Source organism: Mandrillus leucophaeus, unplaced genomic scaffold (assembly GCF_000951045.1).
Source record: "Mandrillus leucophaeus isolate KB7577 unplaced genomic scaffold, Mleu.le_1.0 Scaffold339, whole genome shotgun sequence".
In the NCBI taxonomy this organism is placed as follows: domain Eukaryota; kingdom Metazoa; phylum Chordata; class Mammalia; order Primates; family Cercopithecidae; genus Mandrillus; species Mandrillus leucophaeus.
Genome location: NW_012103576.1, coordinates 1 through 17,463, shown reverse-complemented (window position 1 = coordinate 17,463; position 17,463 = coordinate 1).

The following is a 17,463-nucleotide window of genomic DNA, read 5'->3' as shown; positions in this document are numbered from 1 at the left end:
GTGGTCCCGATTGCAGGTGGACCTCGTTGTAAGTGTTTCACGGCCATCAAAAGGCCCCTGACAGGAAGGAAATAGTAAGAACAGTGCTTATATTTGGGTAGAGAGATGATGGGTGACTCCTCTTCTTTCTTCCATTCCCTGTATTTTCTCATTTATTTTAACAATGCCTACACATTGCTTGTGGGATGTCAGTTAACAACCCCCTCTTAAAAGCTGCTTCCCCATTGCTGCAGACTGTGTCTGGAAAAAAAAAAAAAGGAAAAAAAAAAAAAGAAAGAAAAGAAAATTCCCACAGGCAAGAGTCGGGATAAGGGTCCGATCTCCAGAAGGCCTCTTTTAAAACGCATAAATGTGTATAGAATGAGCTGGGGTGCAGATGAGGAGTGGGGGGGAGGTGTGGCATAGAAACCCATTAGCACCCATTAGTTTCTTTTTTTGTTGTTTTTGTTTTGTTGTTGTTGTTGCTGTTGTTTTTAACTTTTAATTAAAAAGTAAACTTTAATGTCGAAAATGCAAACTTGGGGAAGGCAAAAAGATCACACACAAGGCTGTCACTTCACACTTGGAAGGCTGTTGTTGTTTTTAAGAAAGTCTCACTCTGTCTCCCAGGCTGGAGTGCAGTAGCGCGATCTTGGCTCACTGCAAGCTCTGCCTCCCGGGTTCACACCATTCTCCTGCCTCAGCCTCCAGAGTAGCTGGGATTACGGGCGCCTGCCACCACGTCCGGCTAATTCTTTGTATTTTTAGTAGAGACGAGGTTTCACCGTTTTAGCCAGGATGGTCTCCATCTCCTGACCTCGTGATCCATCCGCCTTGGCCTCCCAAAGTGCTGGGATTACAGGTGTGAGCCACCGCACCCGGCCTAATTTTTGTATTTTTAGTAGATGGGCTTTGCCATGTTGGCCAGGCTGGTCTTGAACTCCTGACCTCAAGTGGTCCACCTGCCTTAGTCTCCCAAAATGCTGGGATTACAGGCATGAGCCACCCCACCCAGCCAGCACCCATTAGTTTCTGACTAGGGATTAGTTTTTCTGGTTTGCAAGCCTGGGAGACTGGGCCCTGGTACAGCAGGCCACAGGATAGAGCACTTTGGCTTGTGTGGGGCTCAGAAAGTGGCTCTGAAAAGGCTGTGGAAGGTAAAAGGCAAAACATATGAGCAAATGCTCTGTGTGCACATGTGCCTGTCTGCCTGCCTGCCTGTCTGTCCAAGTATGAGAATGTTCACACCATAAAGAAAGGACAGTGGAAAGAGCTGGGAGAAGAATCTGAAGTTTTGTGGAGGAAAGTTTAGGAAGGCAGACCTGAAACGGAAACCTCAGGGCATAGCCTTATTTCCTCATTTGTAAAATGAGCAGATGAGGCCAGTGCTGTCCAACACAGTTGCCACTGGCCACATGTGGCTATTGAGCACTTACGATGCAGCCTGTCTGAATTGAGATGTGTGGTAAGTGTAAAATACACACTGGTTTTTGCAGTTAGTATGAACAAAAGAATTTCAAATAGCTCAGTATTATTAAAATATTGATTACATGTTGAAATTATAATATTTTGAATATATTACGTTAAAGAAAATATGTTACTAAAATTAACTTCACCTGTTTCTTTTTCCCTTTTTAGCCTAGCTACTGGAAAATTTAAATTACACATGTGGTATGCACTGTATTTCTATTGGACAGCACTGGGTTATGCAATCATCTTAGAGCTTCTTAAATTTCTCCATTGAAAGATCACTAATAGCTTACCCAAGTACCACTGAAGTGGGTAGGGAAGGCTGGTTCAGAACATAATCTGAAGCAGCCTGCCATAAGCATGAAGTTCCTTTGAAATCTCATATTTTCAGTTTTAAAATGCTTATGTTATTGTTTTGCTACAAAAATAACAGGTCCAAATTATATTAAAAAACAAAAACAAAAACAAAAAAAACAACCACCAGTTTTCTCCCTGCATCCATTCTCCAACTAAACTCTTTAAGTAAAAAGACATAATAATATTTCTCATGTCATTTCAAGCCCCACACACCCCGCCAGCACAGTGTCCTGGGGGTCTGCAGACCCTAGTTTGGGAAACACAGGCGGTGATCTCTAAACGGGCCCTTCCATTTTGCAGTTTCTATTGGAGGCTCCTGAGTTCCTAATTGCCACATGTCCCCTTTTGTTCTGAGGTTCTCACCTTTGCTCCCTCTTACCCCTTAAAGTTCCCAAGGCCCTGGGAGTGGAGTGGGCCCAGCAAAAAGGACCGAAGCAGCCTTTCTCTCTCTTTTGTAGCCCCACAGAGCTATGCACACAGGTGCCCCATAAATACTTGTCGTGTTGAATAGTTCAGTAACCAGAACTGGGGGCCCAGCCCTCCTCCTGCAGCCAGGCCGCCTCCTGCTGCTGCTAGCAGTGTGAAAAGGTCTTTCAAAATGGTCCTGCTTTGAAAATTAACTAGGGATAAAAGCTGCCTCTGATCCTTTAGGGGAAGCAGATAGACAGCGTAGAAACCAAATGATAAATAGGCAAATTAGGTAAGAATTCAATTTGGAACCAGCGCGACTCAGAAATTAATGTGACACTCCATCATCGAAACTAAACGGTAACCCTTATGAAAGTTACACCCTAATAAGTGGGGTCAGTCAGGATCAATCACTTCCTAAGCACATTTCACATTTCCCCCCTCCTAATCTTGCATGAGCTTCCCAATGAACTTGGTCACCTCTGGGTGACACCTTTTCCCACTTTAATATTCCTTTTTAGACTCACAATTCTGACTTCTCTTGACTCTCAACGATGCTAACACCATCCAGCTCTGGGCCACTTGCCAGGCTGTGGCCACCCCAAGCCTTGGTGCAGAGGCATCCCACAGCACATTCTTGAACAGAACCCTTGGAAGTTACAAATATTATTTTCTGGGTCACTTGATGACTGACCTTGACTAAGCCTCCACATGGGATGCAGTTAAACCACCATCACCAAAGTGTAGCTTTGCTCTCTCGAGGGGTCTGCTCAGATCACTGTGCCCTCCTCCTCCTGATCCCAGTCCGTGAATAATCTGGAGCCAGGAGCTGGTAACCTGCTGGCAGGGTAAGACAGAGGACTTGCAGTTGTTTACACAAATGGGAAAACCAGGACTCTGTGGTCCCTACTCTTCCTTGGGAGCTCCTCTGACTGGAGGCCCAGGGAGCTGCTTCTGAGCACAGTGTGAGACTTACCTTCAGGCTTGGATAGGAAGCCTCTATAAGCACGCTCCGTGGGTCAGAATGAACTCACTTAGCTGTTCTGCAGCTCAGGAAACTCTGAAGGGCTACCCTGTGGTTTAATGAGCTTCAGCCAGTAAACCTGGCACCCTGGCAGGTAAGAGTTCCACAAACACACAGCCGGTTCCCTGGAGGGAAACAAACTGAAATGCTTCTAGGTCAATGTGGCCCCTTTTCTATTAACAGAAAGAAAATTTGAAATTCACAAGAAAACTCAAGTCCCATCAGTGCAGAATGATTGGACAAAGGCTATTTGCTTTCTCCTGTGGCCAAGGAAGATGTTGAATGGTGTAACACAGGAAGTGTCATGGTGTTCATGCTACTTCAATACTTCCCATAGATTGATCTAGGTTTAAGTTTGGTCAGATTTCTGGGAAATCAAGTGCTTCTTCTCTAATCATAGAATATATGAACTAGAAGTGGTTTTGCTAGCATTGAACTCAGCTTCTTCATTGCACTTGTGAAGAGACGAAAGCTCAGAGAAAAAGGAGTCATTTGCCTATCTCACAGCAAATTGGTGGCACAGATAGAGTGAGAATCCAGCTCTCCCAGCTCAGCAAATATTTAAGACCACTTCCTATGTGTCTCAGGCTGTTCCTAGGCATAATGAATAAGGCAGACATGGTCTCTACTCTCTCGAACCTTCCCATCTATTTTTTTGCAGCTTTGAAATGCAATTTCAATCAAGAATATTTGGAGAATATTTGGAGCCTGATTTCCACCAGCAGGTGGGGACTAAAATTAGTCCCACTGCCCTGTGACTTTGGCCAGTCCCTGAACACCTGCATGCTTGTCAAGCTGTACTCTTCTCCTTCAACTTCCCACCATTCATTCATCATCACATACTTCTTGAGCTCCTTCTGTGTGTCAGGTATGGTTCTAGGTACTCACTGGGGCATTATTTGTGAAAAAGACAGATATGGGCCCCTCCTTATAGAATTTACAATACAGGGCTCGCTTTACTACACACTCTCCTACTCTGCCTCTTAAACAGGGCTTTAGCACGGGATGCTAACATAGCGCTGTCCATATGCAGAGCTAAGTACACAAGCCAATAATTCTACTGTCATGGAGTTATCCACAGGCCCTTCTCATCACATTCCTCTGCCCTTCACTTTTTGTAACATCCCCTCTCTTTGCGAATCTGTCCTGGATATTCATTTTAAGCAGATTTGATGGAGGAAGTTATTAAACAAGAGAAACCTACACAGTGTAATTTCCTTCTCCTTCTCCATCTCCCAGGGATAGACCCTATCACCAATCTCCATCCCAATCAAACAGCTAGAGGGGTGGGCTTTTTCTTGACTGCTGTGACCCAAGCCTTCATAAACAGTCCCCAATCCCACAGCCTGCACCCCTCCCAGAGAGAATGGGGCTCTGCTGTGGATCTATAGGGGAACACTTCTGTGGCGGGGCAAAACCCCAAGCTGCAGGTAACAGCACACCCAAAAGGCATTGCTGCCCATCAGACATTAGGAGAGGAGCTCTTCCTCTCTCTGGCATGCCTGACTTGCGTCCCAACCATAGCTGAAATGACATAGGTCAAAGAGGCTGTTGACTGCAGTGAACAGGTGATTTTTTAATTATTTATTTTTGGGTCCCATGCATGCTTAGAACTTCACTGCAAGGTCAAAGCAACAGCCCACACAAAAATTGGCTAAACATGTAAGAGATGGAAAATGTTGATGGTGGCAACTAAATATAAATGCGCATATGGGTGGATTCCGGAAACTGCTGGGCAGTGCACCTGACGTTGAGCCCCAGCAAAATTCTTGACCATATGATCAAACAAGTGGCTTTTCATATTTAGAAAAGAATGTGGAGCCCACACACTATTGGACTTTAAAAGATTAAAGAGGAAACCTCTGAGCAGTTCCAGTCAAGGAGGGATGTTTGATAATGAGAAGTAGGAAGGGCCATAGTTAATGTCACCTGAAGGAGGTTTTAAATTCAGATCGTGGTAAAGACAATAAAAGCCCCAAGAATGACAACCTACAGTATAGATTGTATTTTGTAATGGTAAACCTGTACAAAAATGCAAATGACAAGCTAGACTACTTTATAATGGGTTGCTGATACTGACCTTTGTTAAAGTAAATTAAGATGGAGATTTGACCTGAAGAATCCCTGAGGAGACAAAGCCAGTTAGGCCTCTTAAGTGGACTTAATCTTGCTACAGTTGCAGATGTAAGCAAAATTTGAGCTGTCTCTTGTAAATATATATAGTAAAGAAAACCAGAATGTAAGCTAGACCAATCAGAAAGTCAACAAACTTGGCTGGATGTGGTGGCTCACACCTATAATCCCAGCACTTTGGGAGGCTGAGGCAGGCAGATCACTTGAGGCCAGGAGTTCCAGACCAGCCTGCACAACACAGTGAGACGTTGTCACTACAAAAAATAAACAAAACATTAGCCAGGCGTGGTAGCATGCACCTGTAGTCCCAGCTACTTGGCAAGCTGAGCTGGGAGGATTGCTTGAGCTCTGGGAGGTCAAGGGTGCAGTAAGCCATGATCATGCCACTGTACTCCAGCCTGGGCGACAGACTGATAATCTGTCTCAAAAAGAAAAAAAAGGAAGTCAGGCTGGGCACGGTGGCTCATGCCTGTAATCTCAGCACTTTGGGAGGCCGAGGCGGGCAGGAGATCAGAAGTTTGAGACCAGCCTGGCCAACATGGTGAAACTCCCTATCTACTAAAAATATAAAAATTAGCCAGGAACTCCAGCCTGGATGATGAAGTGAGATTGCCTTAAAAAAAAAAGTGAACACACATAATTATATAACTAGAATTTTTTCCAACAGGGTAGATCAAATAAGGCAACTGTATAATTGTAACCAATCAATTTTTTTTTTTTTTTTTTTGCTTTACTTCTGTGTTTGTCCTATAATGCACCCTTCTTGCATTTGCTTGGTGAAGCTCCTGAGCCACTTCTGGAATTGTTTGCTCAAATAAATTCTTTAAAATATTATTGTGCTTCAGTTTACTTTCTTAACACCTCTATTTCCTTTCTCACAAAACAGTGTTGAAGCCCCTTCTTCAGATTTTCTGGTTCAATAAGTACACTTCTTTTCTTTCATGTTCTAAATTCTGCTGATCTTCTGCAGGTTCTATACACTTGGGCTATATAATAACATTGAAGGAGATTTGCATCTGGTAGAAGAATACTGTGCTTGGGGAATTCATCAATGATAGCTTAAGGCTGGAGCAAAGAGTGGGGCTCTCTGGAACTCCAACTCTGTGCTGATGAACATTTATTTGTCAAGGAAAGATGCAAGCAGAGTCTCTTGATCAGATTTGCACATGACCCAAGTGGAGAGGGCGAGCTTGTCCAAATCTATTCACAGAACTACACACAAACTCCTAACCCATACCCTTAACCTGAGACATTGGGATATCAAGAGCTGAAATAATTGACCTGCTCAAATTCCTGCTATGAAGGGGAGTTCTTGCTGGTTGAAGATCTCTGACTCTTATCTGCTTGATCTCTACTCCAAAGAAAGAGAGGCATACACACTTCTATAGCCCCTCTGTTCTCACTCCAAGTAAGCCCTGGGAGGAAACAATGCCACATAGGTATCCATTTCATTCAAAGATCCTGGGAAAAGGAAGTTCTTCGTAGAGCTCACTTCATTTTAAAGCTGTACATACCAGTCGCACTTTAGGTCTAAAGGAAGTCGGTGTAACAAAATACAATTTGAACACAAATATTAGCATTCTTACTATAATTATTTGTTCAATAACAAGACATTGTTCTCAGGATATTCTTTAGGTCATTCCCGTCACTGACAAATCCGTCGCTGAGGATATAGGCAAAGAAGGACAAAGTAACTGTGAACATACAATGCTGGCTTCTCTAAAATGGCCTGACCTTCATACCAGCCCAAATATCCTAGATTTATAAAATTCAGATATAACATCCCCTCTTAGTTTTAAAAGGTACCTTAACAAAGTTCCTTGAAGTTTTGGCCTATTCAGCACTTTTTAAAGAACATTCAAGCAACACATTCACTTTGCTTTTGGAAAATAATCCATGAATTCACTTTGCTTTTGGAAAATAGTCCATGAACAATGCCTGTCCAAACCAAGGAGCACTGCCCAGTGTGGTTGCAACCTCTTGCTAAGAAAGCAGCAAATTTCCTGAATATATTGAACGGGACCCACCCACTTTTCTTTTAGTAACTTAGTTCATTTGGTCTAGAAAGTCCTTGGGTTGAGGACACACAGATGCACACTTTCCCTCTCTCTCTCTCTTTCTCTCCTCCTCTCTCTTTCCTGGAACTCCTTTTTGAACAGGTGGTAATATTTTTATTCCTGTATTTTATCAGCAACTTATTTGCCATGGCATGAGGAAGGCATTTGTTACAACATTTTTGTGTATACTGATCAGTTACAAGGAAAGTTGTGCCTTAAAATACTCTGCCTGGAAAATACTTTCTATGTCCAAGAAAACAAGGTTGGCCTTAGTTTAAATTCTGACTTACAACTGGGAAGGAACAACCTAGTTTACACTCTTCTGAAATCAGAAGTAAATGCAACTCTGCATTTCTCTTTTCAAAGTCTCAGGAAAAAAAAAATTGAAACGCATGTAATGTGCCCACAGTGCCTACATCTGCTATTATGCTACCATTTTTCTTTACTCGTTATTTCTCAAAATTTTCAAGTACAGATATGACTAACTTCTCCTGAATTAAAAAATGTATGTCTAATTATATGAAGATTTCAAAAAAAGTGTAGACACCATGAAAAGTCTCAAATGGTCTCTATGTAGTTCGTTACATAGGTTTCTTAGGTGAGTTCATGCTAGAGAAGGTAAACCCTCTATCTATCTATACTTATATTTGTGCAAATTCATGGAGTACATGTGCAATTTTATTATATGCATAGATTGTATAGTGGTCAAGTCAGGGCTTTTAGGGTATTCATCACCAGAATTACATACATTGTAACCATTAACTACACAATGTATATATTTACACACACATATTTGCAAAAGGAAATCTTTCCAAAAGGTATATGAAACACCTCCCATATTTTCTGCCCTCTGGTCGCATAAAATATAGACTCTTCAGATTTCTGTTCCTCCCTTAACAAGGAGGTGTTCTCCAGGAACCAGTTTGGGTTAGCTTTACAGGAAGTCAATTGCAAGATTCATGACAGTGACCAAAAGGGCTCCACTCTCCAGTCGCTGATGAGGGACAAGACTTTTCCATTGTTTACTAGGGTTTCAGAAAACATGGCCAGAGAATAGTCCCTGAGGGACACTGTGAAGAGCATCCTCATAGGTTAGGTGAGAAAATCAAGTACAGTTCTCAAGAAACAAACAAAAAAAGCATGAATCCCTAGCCAGAGCAAAATGGAATGTTTAAGTCAATTATCCAAATTATCCAAATAACTCAGCAACAAAATTAAAAAGACCCATTCAAGTTCATGGTCATTTAAGATCCTAAAATGATCATAGACTGAATGGTGTCCAATCTCAGATCCCCTTTGGCTATACAGCAATATCATCCAACTCCAGGCTCAGATCCACCTACTGCAGAGAGGCAGAAAGACTGCAGAGAGGCAGAAAGGCTGCAGGGCATTCTGATGGGAACTAGAAAGTCACACTGAGTTTGTCCCTATTTTTATGTGAAACAAAATGCTAGGGGTGAACTGCCCAGCTTTGGAACTGAATGCTGAGAATTGCCTAGCTTGCTGCTGGACACCCCACAGATATCCACCTGCAAATTCCTCGGGATTTGTAGAAGTCAATGATTCTGTATTCACTGCCTTCTAGTAAGCATTTGAGACCCATAACTATGAAAAATCTTGCAGGTAATTTCCCCAGTAATTCCATTAATCCCAAGAGATAGCTAAACGTGGCTCAACACACTCGGAAATCTCATGGCAAATTTATTCCCTTCATTTTATTCAAAGTCTTTTAAAATAAGCCCCAATTAAAAGTGATGCTAACAATAAGGTCTGCTGTTAAGCTCCCTGGCTATCCCCTTCAAACGTGTAGTGCTAATGTAATCCACTGAGTGATCTTCAACTCACTGAGATTTAGAGTAGGTAGGAACTTTAGAGATTATACTCAAATATCCAAGCATTCCTAAATACAGCAGTTCTTTTGATCCAAATGAGATTCCCAGAGTGGGATGTGGCGGCTGGTGGTGAAGGGAGTACCATCACTGCCTGCTGTCAACCTGTCTGAGCCCTACTCCCACATCCCTGGAATCAACACACCAACTGCTTTAACCCACACACAATCCAATTAAGCCCTACAGTGACCAGTTATAATTAATGTCCAATGGCGAGTGTTAGTTTTTCTTAAATAATAAGAATGATCAAATAGTAAAAATTAGGTCACTCAGGCTAGCAGAGAGTATTATGGATTATTGGGTTTACAAATGGAATAAATTTTGTTTATAGGTAGCAATCCTTGAACAAATCACTTTTGGGCTTAATTGTTAACTGCACTTGAAAATAAACTGCATGGTGAAAATGAGAGTGTAGTTTGCAGAGAGAAAAAAAAAGAAATGTATTTTAAAAAACAATAACCAGCCCTTACTGGAAAAACAAGCAAACCCGTGTGATTGGCCTCTCTCTCCATAGAAGAAGAGTATGTGGAATGAGTGAATACAAGCATTAGGGATTGAACAAATGAATCAATTCTACTCATAAAACATCCCCCACAGCAAGCTTGCGTGACAGCAAGCTTTTAAAGAAGAGTACAAAAACTCTACTCTTTACAATATGGCTGGTAGCTGTGTTACCTTCGACTGTTAACATTTTTTGTATGTTTATGTGTGGTTTTTTTCGAGACAGGGTTTTCACTTTGTCTCCCAAGCTGGAGTGCAGTGGTGCAATCACAGCTCACTGCAGCCTCCAACTCCTTGGCTCAAGCGATCCTCATACCTCAGTCCCCCAAGTAGCTGGAATCACAGGTGCATACCACCAAGCTTGGCTGATTTTTTAAATTTTTAGTAGAGAAAGGGTCTCATGATGTTGCCAGGCTAGTCTCAAACTCCTGGGCTCAAGTGATCCACCTGCCTCAGCCTCCCAAAGTGCTAGGATTACAAGTGTTAGCCACTGCACCCGGCCACATTTATGTATCGCATTAGCATGGGAGCCCAAGTGTATCTCTCCTACCTGCCTACATGGTACCTGGCATATAGTTGGGACTCATAGCAATTTTTGCAGCTGCTCAGTAACTTCTCCCCATTGAGTGTAGGGCCCATATGTTGACAGATGGGACAGAATGCGAGCTTCCCGCTGCTCATAAAGGCAGCCCCCATTTCTTTTCCTGCTCCTCACCACTAGGCGAGGTCTGCTACTCCACACCAACCCTGTGTCCTTTGTGACCTTCCATAAGGTAGGAGAGGTAGGCTTTGTCCTTATTAGAGACCCAATCTCACAGCAGGGCTGACACTCTGGAGATAGGAAAGTATAGTAGGCCTCAGATGATCCAGTTTATAGAGTAGTCAAAAGCCCAGACACCACCTGTTTGCAATATGAGTTTCTCCATTACCAAACACACATTTTTACTTAGGCTTCCGGTTAGGCCAAAGGCTGAACCAGCCTCCAGTTCCCCACCGGCCCAGCCCTCCCCACAGTAGGGATCCACCTGTATAATTCAGCTTGCCTGGGCCATGGTGGTCTAGCTGGCATCCACTCATGGTGCCCTTGAGCCTAAGTGCTCACTCAGCATATCTGCTATCCAAATAGCCACCCGACAAGTATGGCTACATCACCAGACAGGGTCCTTCCTGCCTGTTATTAAATAAATGAATGGGATGAGCCACATCTTCCCTCTGAGGAATAGCCAGAAGCACAGACAAAATGTAAACCATATTCCTCTCAGCTAGTCATGACAAGGTTCTGAAGACCATCTGATATGGTTTGGCTCTGTCCCCACCCAAATCTCATCTTGAATTGTAGCTCCCACAATTCCCATATGTTGTGGGAGGGACCTGGTGGGAGATAATTGAATCATGGGAGTCGGTCTTTCCCATGCAGTTCTCCTGATAGTGAATAAGTCTCATGAGATCTGATGGTTTTAAAAGGGGAGTTTCCCTGCACAAGTTCCCTTCTCTTGTCTGCCACCATATGAGATGTGACTTTCACCTTCTGCCATGATTGTAAGGCCAACCCAGCCACGTGGAACTGTAAGTCTATTAAACCTCTTTCTTTTGTAAATTACCCAGTCTCAGGTATGTCTTTATTAGCAGCATGAAAACGGACTAATAAACCATCTTAGTGACATGTTCTCTTGAGGATGTGAAACTGTCCAGCGGCTGGTGTTTGTTTGGAGCTAATGAGTGATATGGGAAACTTGGAAGCAGCCACCCACACCCATCCCTTCCTCTCCACCCTTGCCTCAAATCCCCAAGTGACAATGTCATAGTTTCAGTTCCAATGTTTGCTCTCTGTGAAAATGTAGATCCTCCAGGAGGGAAAGCAGACCATCAGAACCTCTGGGGCTTGTGGGGTGGAAGTAAGAAGGAGCTGATATCTGAGAGGTTGAGTGGGCCTGGGACAAATTTGACTTGCCTCACACTTTTTTTCCGGAGCAAATTCTGAATTGTACACAACTCACAAAATTCCAGATGGAATTTCAGTTGGTGACCCTGTTATAATGTAGTATATATTATTGCCACTCAAAGTGGAGTCCCCAGACCAGCAGCAGTGGCATCAGCTAGGAGCTTATGGTATATGAAACCTCAGGCTTCACCCCAGACCTACTAAATCAGAAGCTGTATCTAAAAAGATTCATAGATGATTGATGTGACATTGAAAATTGGAGAGTTATTAGTACATGGAGACTCAAAGAGCCCTGGTTACAAATGCTGGATGTAGAACTTACTAACTTTGTGATCTTGGGAAAGGTCATTAAATTCTCTGAGCCTCAGTGTCCTCACCTGGAAAATAAGGATTATATTCCCTGTCTCACAGGGTTGTTATAAGGATTAAATGATAGTGTTTATTATAATATTATTTAGCACAGTGGCTGGTACATGGTAAGTATAGACTAAGAAGTAGCAATCAATTCATTATAATCCCAGCACACTGGGAGGCCAAAGAGGGTGGATCACTTAAGCCCAGGAGTTCAAGGCCAGCCTTGGCAACATAGTGAGACCCCATCTCTTAAAAAAAAAATTAGCCAGGCCTGGTGGCACGCACCTGTGGTCCTAATGACTCAGGAAGCTGAGGTGGGAGGATTGCTTGATCCCAGGAGGTCAAGGCTACAGTGAGCCATGACCCTGCCATTGCACTCCAGCCTGGGAGACAGAGTGAGACCCTGTCTCAAAAACAAACAAAAAACAAAAAAAAAAGGTGACAGGTGAGGTGGCCGAATAGGAACAGCTCCGGTCTACAGCTCTCAGTGAGATCAATGCAGAAGTTGGGTAATTTCTGCATTTCCAGCTGAGGTACCCAGCTCATCTCATTGGGGCTGGTTAGACAGCAGTTGCAGCCCACAGAGGGTGAGCCGAAGCAGGGTGGGGCATCACCTCACCTGGGAAGTGCAGGGTATGGGGGAACTCCCTCCTCTAGCCAAGGGAAGCCCTGAGGGACTGTGACATGAGGAACAATGTACTGCGGCCCAGATACTATGCTTTTCCCATGGTCTTTGCAAGCCACACACCAGGAGATTCCCTTGGGTTCCTACACCACCAGGGCCCTAGGTTTCAAGCACAAAACTGGGCAACTGTTTGGGCAGACACCAAGCTAGCTGCATGAGTTTTTTCATACCCCAGTGATGCCTGGAATGCCAGCGAGACAGAACCATTCACTCCCCTGGAAAGCAGGCTGAAGTCAGGGAGCAAAGTGGTCTAGCTCAGCGGAACCCACTCCCACGGAGTCCAGCAAGCTAAGATCCACTGGCTTGAAATTCTTGCTGCAAGCACAGCAGTCTGAAGTCCACCATTACTGAGGCTAGAGTAGGCGGTTTTCCCCTCACAGTGTAAACAAAGCCTCAGGGAAGTTTAGACTGGGTGGAGCCCACCGCAGCTCCACAAAGCTGCTGTAGTCAGGCTGCCTCTCTAGATTCCTCCTTTCTGGGCAGGGCATCTCTGAAACAAAGGCAGCAGCCCCAGTCAGGTGCTTAGAGATAAAACTCCCATCTCCCTGGGACAGAGCACCTGGGGGAAGGGGCGGCTGTGGGCTCAGCTTCCGCAGACGTAAACGTTCCTGCCTGCCGGCTCTGAATAGAGTGGCGGATCTCCCAGCACAGCACTAGAGCTCTGCTAAGAGACTGCCTCCTCAAGATGGTTCCTGATCCCCATGCCTCCTGACCCCAGGAGACACCTCCCAGCAGGGGTCGACAGATACTTCATACAAGAGAGCTCTGGCTGGCATCTGGCAGATGCCCCTTTGGGAGTAAGCTTCCAGAGGAAGGAACAGGCAGCAATCTTTGCTCTTCTGCAGCCTCCTCTGTTGATACCCAGGCAAACAGGGTCTGGAGTGGATCTCCAGCAAACTCCAACAGACCTGTAGCTAAGGGGGCTGATGGTTGGAAGTAAAACCAACAACAGGAAAGGAACAGCATCAACATCAACAAAAAGGACATCCACACAGAAACCCCATCCAAAGGTCACCAACATCAAAGACCAAAGGTAGATAAATCCGTGAAGATGAGGAAAAACCAGTGCAAAAAGGCTGAAAATTCCGAAAACCAAAATGCCTCTTCTCCTCCAAAGGATCACAGCTCCTCGCCAGCAAGGGAACAAAACTGGACAGAGAATGAGTTTGACAAATTGACAGAAGTAGGCTTCAGAAGGTGGGTAATAACAAACTAATCCGAGCTAAAGGAGCATATTCTAACCCAATGCAAGAAAGTTAAGAACCTTGAAAAAAGGTTAGAGGAATTGCTAACGAGAATAAGCAGTTTAGAGAAGAACATAAATGACCTGAGGGAGCTGAAAAACGAGCACGAGATCTTTGTGAAGCATACACAAGTATCAATAGCTGAATCAATCAAGGGGAAGAAAGGATATCAGAGATTGAAGATCAACTTAATGAAATAAAGCATGAAGACAAGATTAGAGAAAAAAAAGAATGAAAAGGAACAAACAAAGCTTCCAAGAAATATGGGACTATGTGAAAAGACCAAACCTACGTTTGATTGGTATACTTGAAAGTGACAGGGAGAATGGAACCAAGTTGGAAAACACTCTTCAGGATATTATCCAGAAGAACTTCCCCAAGCTAGCAAGATAGGCCAACATTCAAATTCAGGAAATACAGAGAACACCACTAAGATACTTTTTGAGAAGAGCAACCCCAAGGCACATAATCATCAGATTCAGCAAGGTTGAAATGAAGGAAAAAATATTAAGGGCAGCCAAAGAGAAAGGCTAGGTTACCCATAAAGGGAAGCCCATCATACTAACATCAAATCTCTGCAGAAACTCTACAAGCCAGAAGAGAGTGGGGGCCAATATTCAACGTTCTTAAAGAAAAGAATTTTCAGCCCAGAATTTCATATCCAACCAAACTAAACTTCATAAGTGAAGGAGAAATAAAACCCTTTATAGACAAGCAAATGCTGAGAGATTCTGTCACCACCAGGCCTGTCTTACAAGAGGTCCTGAAGGAAGCACTAAATATGGAAAGCAAAAACCAGTACCAGACACTGCTAAAATATACCAAATTGTAAAGAAAATTGACACTATCAAGAAACTTCATCAACTAATGGGCAAAATAACCAGCTAGCATCATAATGACAGGACCAGATTCACACATAACAATATTAACCATAAACCTAAATGTTTATGGTTAATATTGATGCGAATGAACATTAATGCGAAAATCCTCTATAAAATACTGGCAAATGGGCCAGGCGCAGTGGCTCACACCTGTAATCCCAGCACTTTGGGAGGCCGAGGCGGATAGATCACGAGGTCAGGAGATCGAGACCATCCTGGCTAACATGGTGAAACCTCGTCTCTACTAAAAATACAAAAAATTAGCTGGGCGTGGTGGCAGCGGGCACCTGTAGTCCCAGCTACTCGGGAGGCTGAGGCAGGAGAACGGAGTGAACCCGGGAGGTGGAGCTTGCAGTGAGCCAAGATTGCGCCATTGTGCTCCAGCCTGGGCGACAGAGCGAGACTCCTTCTCAAAAAAAAAAAAAAAAAAAAAAGTACTGGCAAACCAAATACAGCAGCACATCAAAAAGCTTATCCACCATGATCAAGTTAGCTTCACCCATGGGATGCAAGGCTGGTTCAACATAGCCAAATCAATCAATGTAATCCATCACATAAACAGAACCAATGACAAAAACCACATGATTATCTCAATAGATGTAGAAAAGGCCTTCAGAAAAATTCAACACCCCTTCATGCTAAAAATTCTCAATAAACTAGGTATTGATGGAATGTATCTCAAAATAATAAGAGTTGTTTATGACAAACCCACAGCCAATATCATACTGAATGGGCAAAAGCTGGAAGCATTCCCTTTGAAAACCAGCACAAGACAAGGATGCCCTTTCTCACCACTCTTATTCAACACAGTATTGGAAGTTCTGGCCAGGATAATCAGGAAAGAGAAAGAAATAAAGTGTATTAAAATAGGAAGAGAGGAAGTCAAATTGTCTCTGTTTGCAGATGACATGATTGTATATTTAGAAAACCCCATCATCTCAGCCCAAAATTTCCTTAAGCTGGTAAGCAACTTCAGCAAAGTCTCAGGATACAAAATCAATGTGCAAATATCACAAGCATTCCTATACACCAATAATAGACAGAAAGCCAAATCATGAGTGGACTCCCATTCACAATTACTACAAAGAAATTAAAATACCTAGGAATACAACTTACAAGGAATGTGAAGGACTTCTTCAAGGAGAACTACAAACCACTGCTCAAGGAAATAAGACACAAACAAATGGAAAAATATTCCATGCTCATGGATAGGAAGAATCAATAACGTGAAAGTGGCCATACTTTCCAAAGTAAATTATAGATTCAATGCTATCTTCATCAAGCTACCATTGACTTTCTTCACAGAATTAGAAAAAACTACTTTAAGTTTCATATAAAACCCAAAAAGAGCCCATATAGCCAAGATGATCCTAAGCAAAAAGAACAAAGCTGGAGACATCACGCTACTTGGCTTCAAACTATACTACAAGGCCATGGTAACCAAAACACCATGGTACTGGTACCAAAACAGATATATAGACCAATTGAACAGAACAGAGGCCTCAGAAATAATGCCGCACATTTACAACCATCTGATCTTTGACAAACCTGACAAAAACAAGCAATGGGGAAAGGATTCCCTATTTAACAAATGGTGTTAGGAAAACTGGCTAGCCCTATGCAGAAAACTGAGACTGGACCCCTTCCTTACACCTTATACAAAAATTAACTCGAGATGGATTAAAGACTTAAATGTAAGCCCTAAAACCATCAAAACCCTAGAAGAAAACCTAAGCAATACCATTCAGGACACAGGCATGGGCAAAGACTTCATGACCAAAACACCAAAAGCAATGGCAACAAAATTGACAAATGTTATCTAATTAAACTAAAGAGCTTCTGCACAGCAAAAGAAACTATCATCAGAGTGAACAGGCCACCTACAGGATGGGAGAAAATTTTTGCAATCTATCCATCTGACAAAGGGCTAATATCCAGAATCTACAAAGAACTTAAACAAATTTACAAGAAGAAAACAGCCCCATCAAAAAGTGGGCAAATGATATGAACAGACACTTCTCAAAAGAAGACATTCATGCAGCCAACAGACATGAAAAAATGCTTATCATCACTGGCCATTAGAGAAATGCAAATCAAAACCACAATGAGATACCATTTCATGCCAGTTAGAATGGCGATCATTGAAAAGTCAGGAAACAACAGATGCTGGAGAGGATGTGCAGAAACAGGGACGGTTTTACACTGTTGGTGGGAGTGTAAATTAGTTCAACCATTGTGGAAGACAGTGTGGCAATTCCTCAAGGATCTAGAATGAGAAATACCATTTGACCCAGCAATCACATTACTGGGTATATACCCAAAGGATTTTAAATCATTCTACTATAAAGACATATGCACATGCATGTTTATTGCAGCACTGTTCCCAAAAGCAAAGACCTGGAACCAACCAAAATGCCCATTAATGATAGACTGGATAAACAAAATGTGGCACGTGTACACCATGGAATACTATGCAGCTATAAAAAAGGATGAGTTGGGGGGGCGGAGCAAGATGGCCGAATAGGAACAGCTCCAGTCT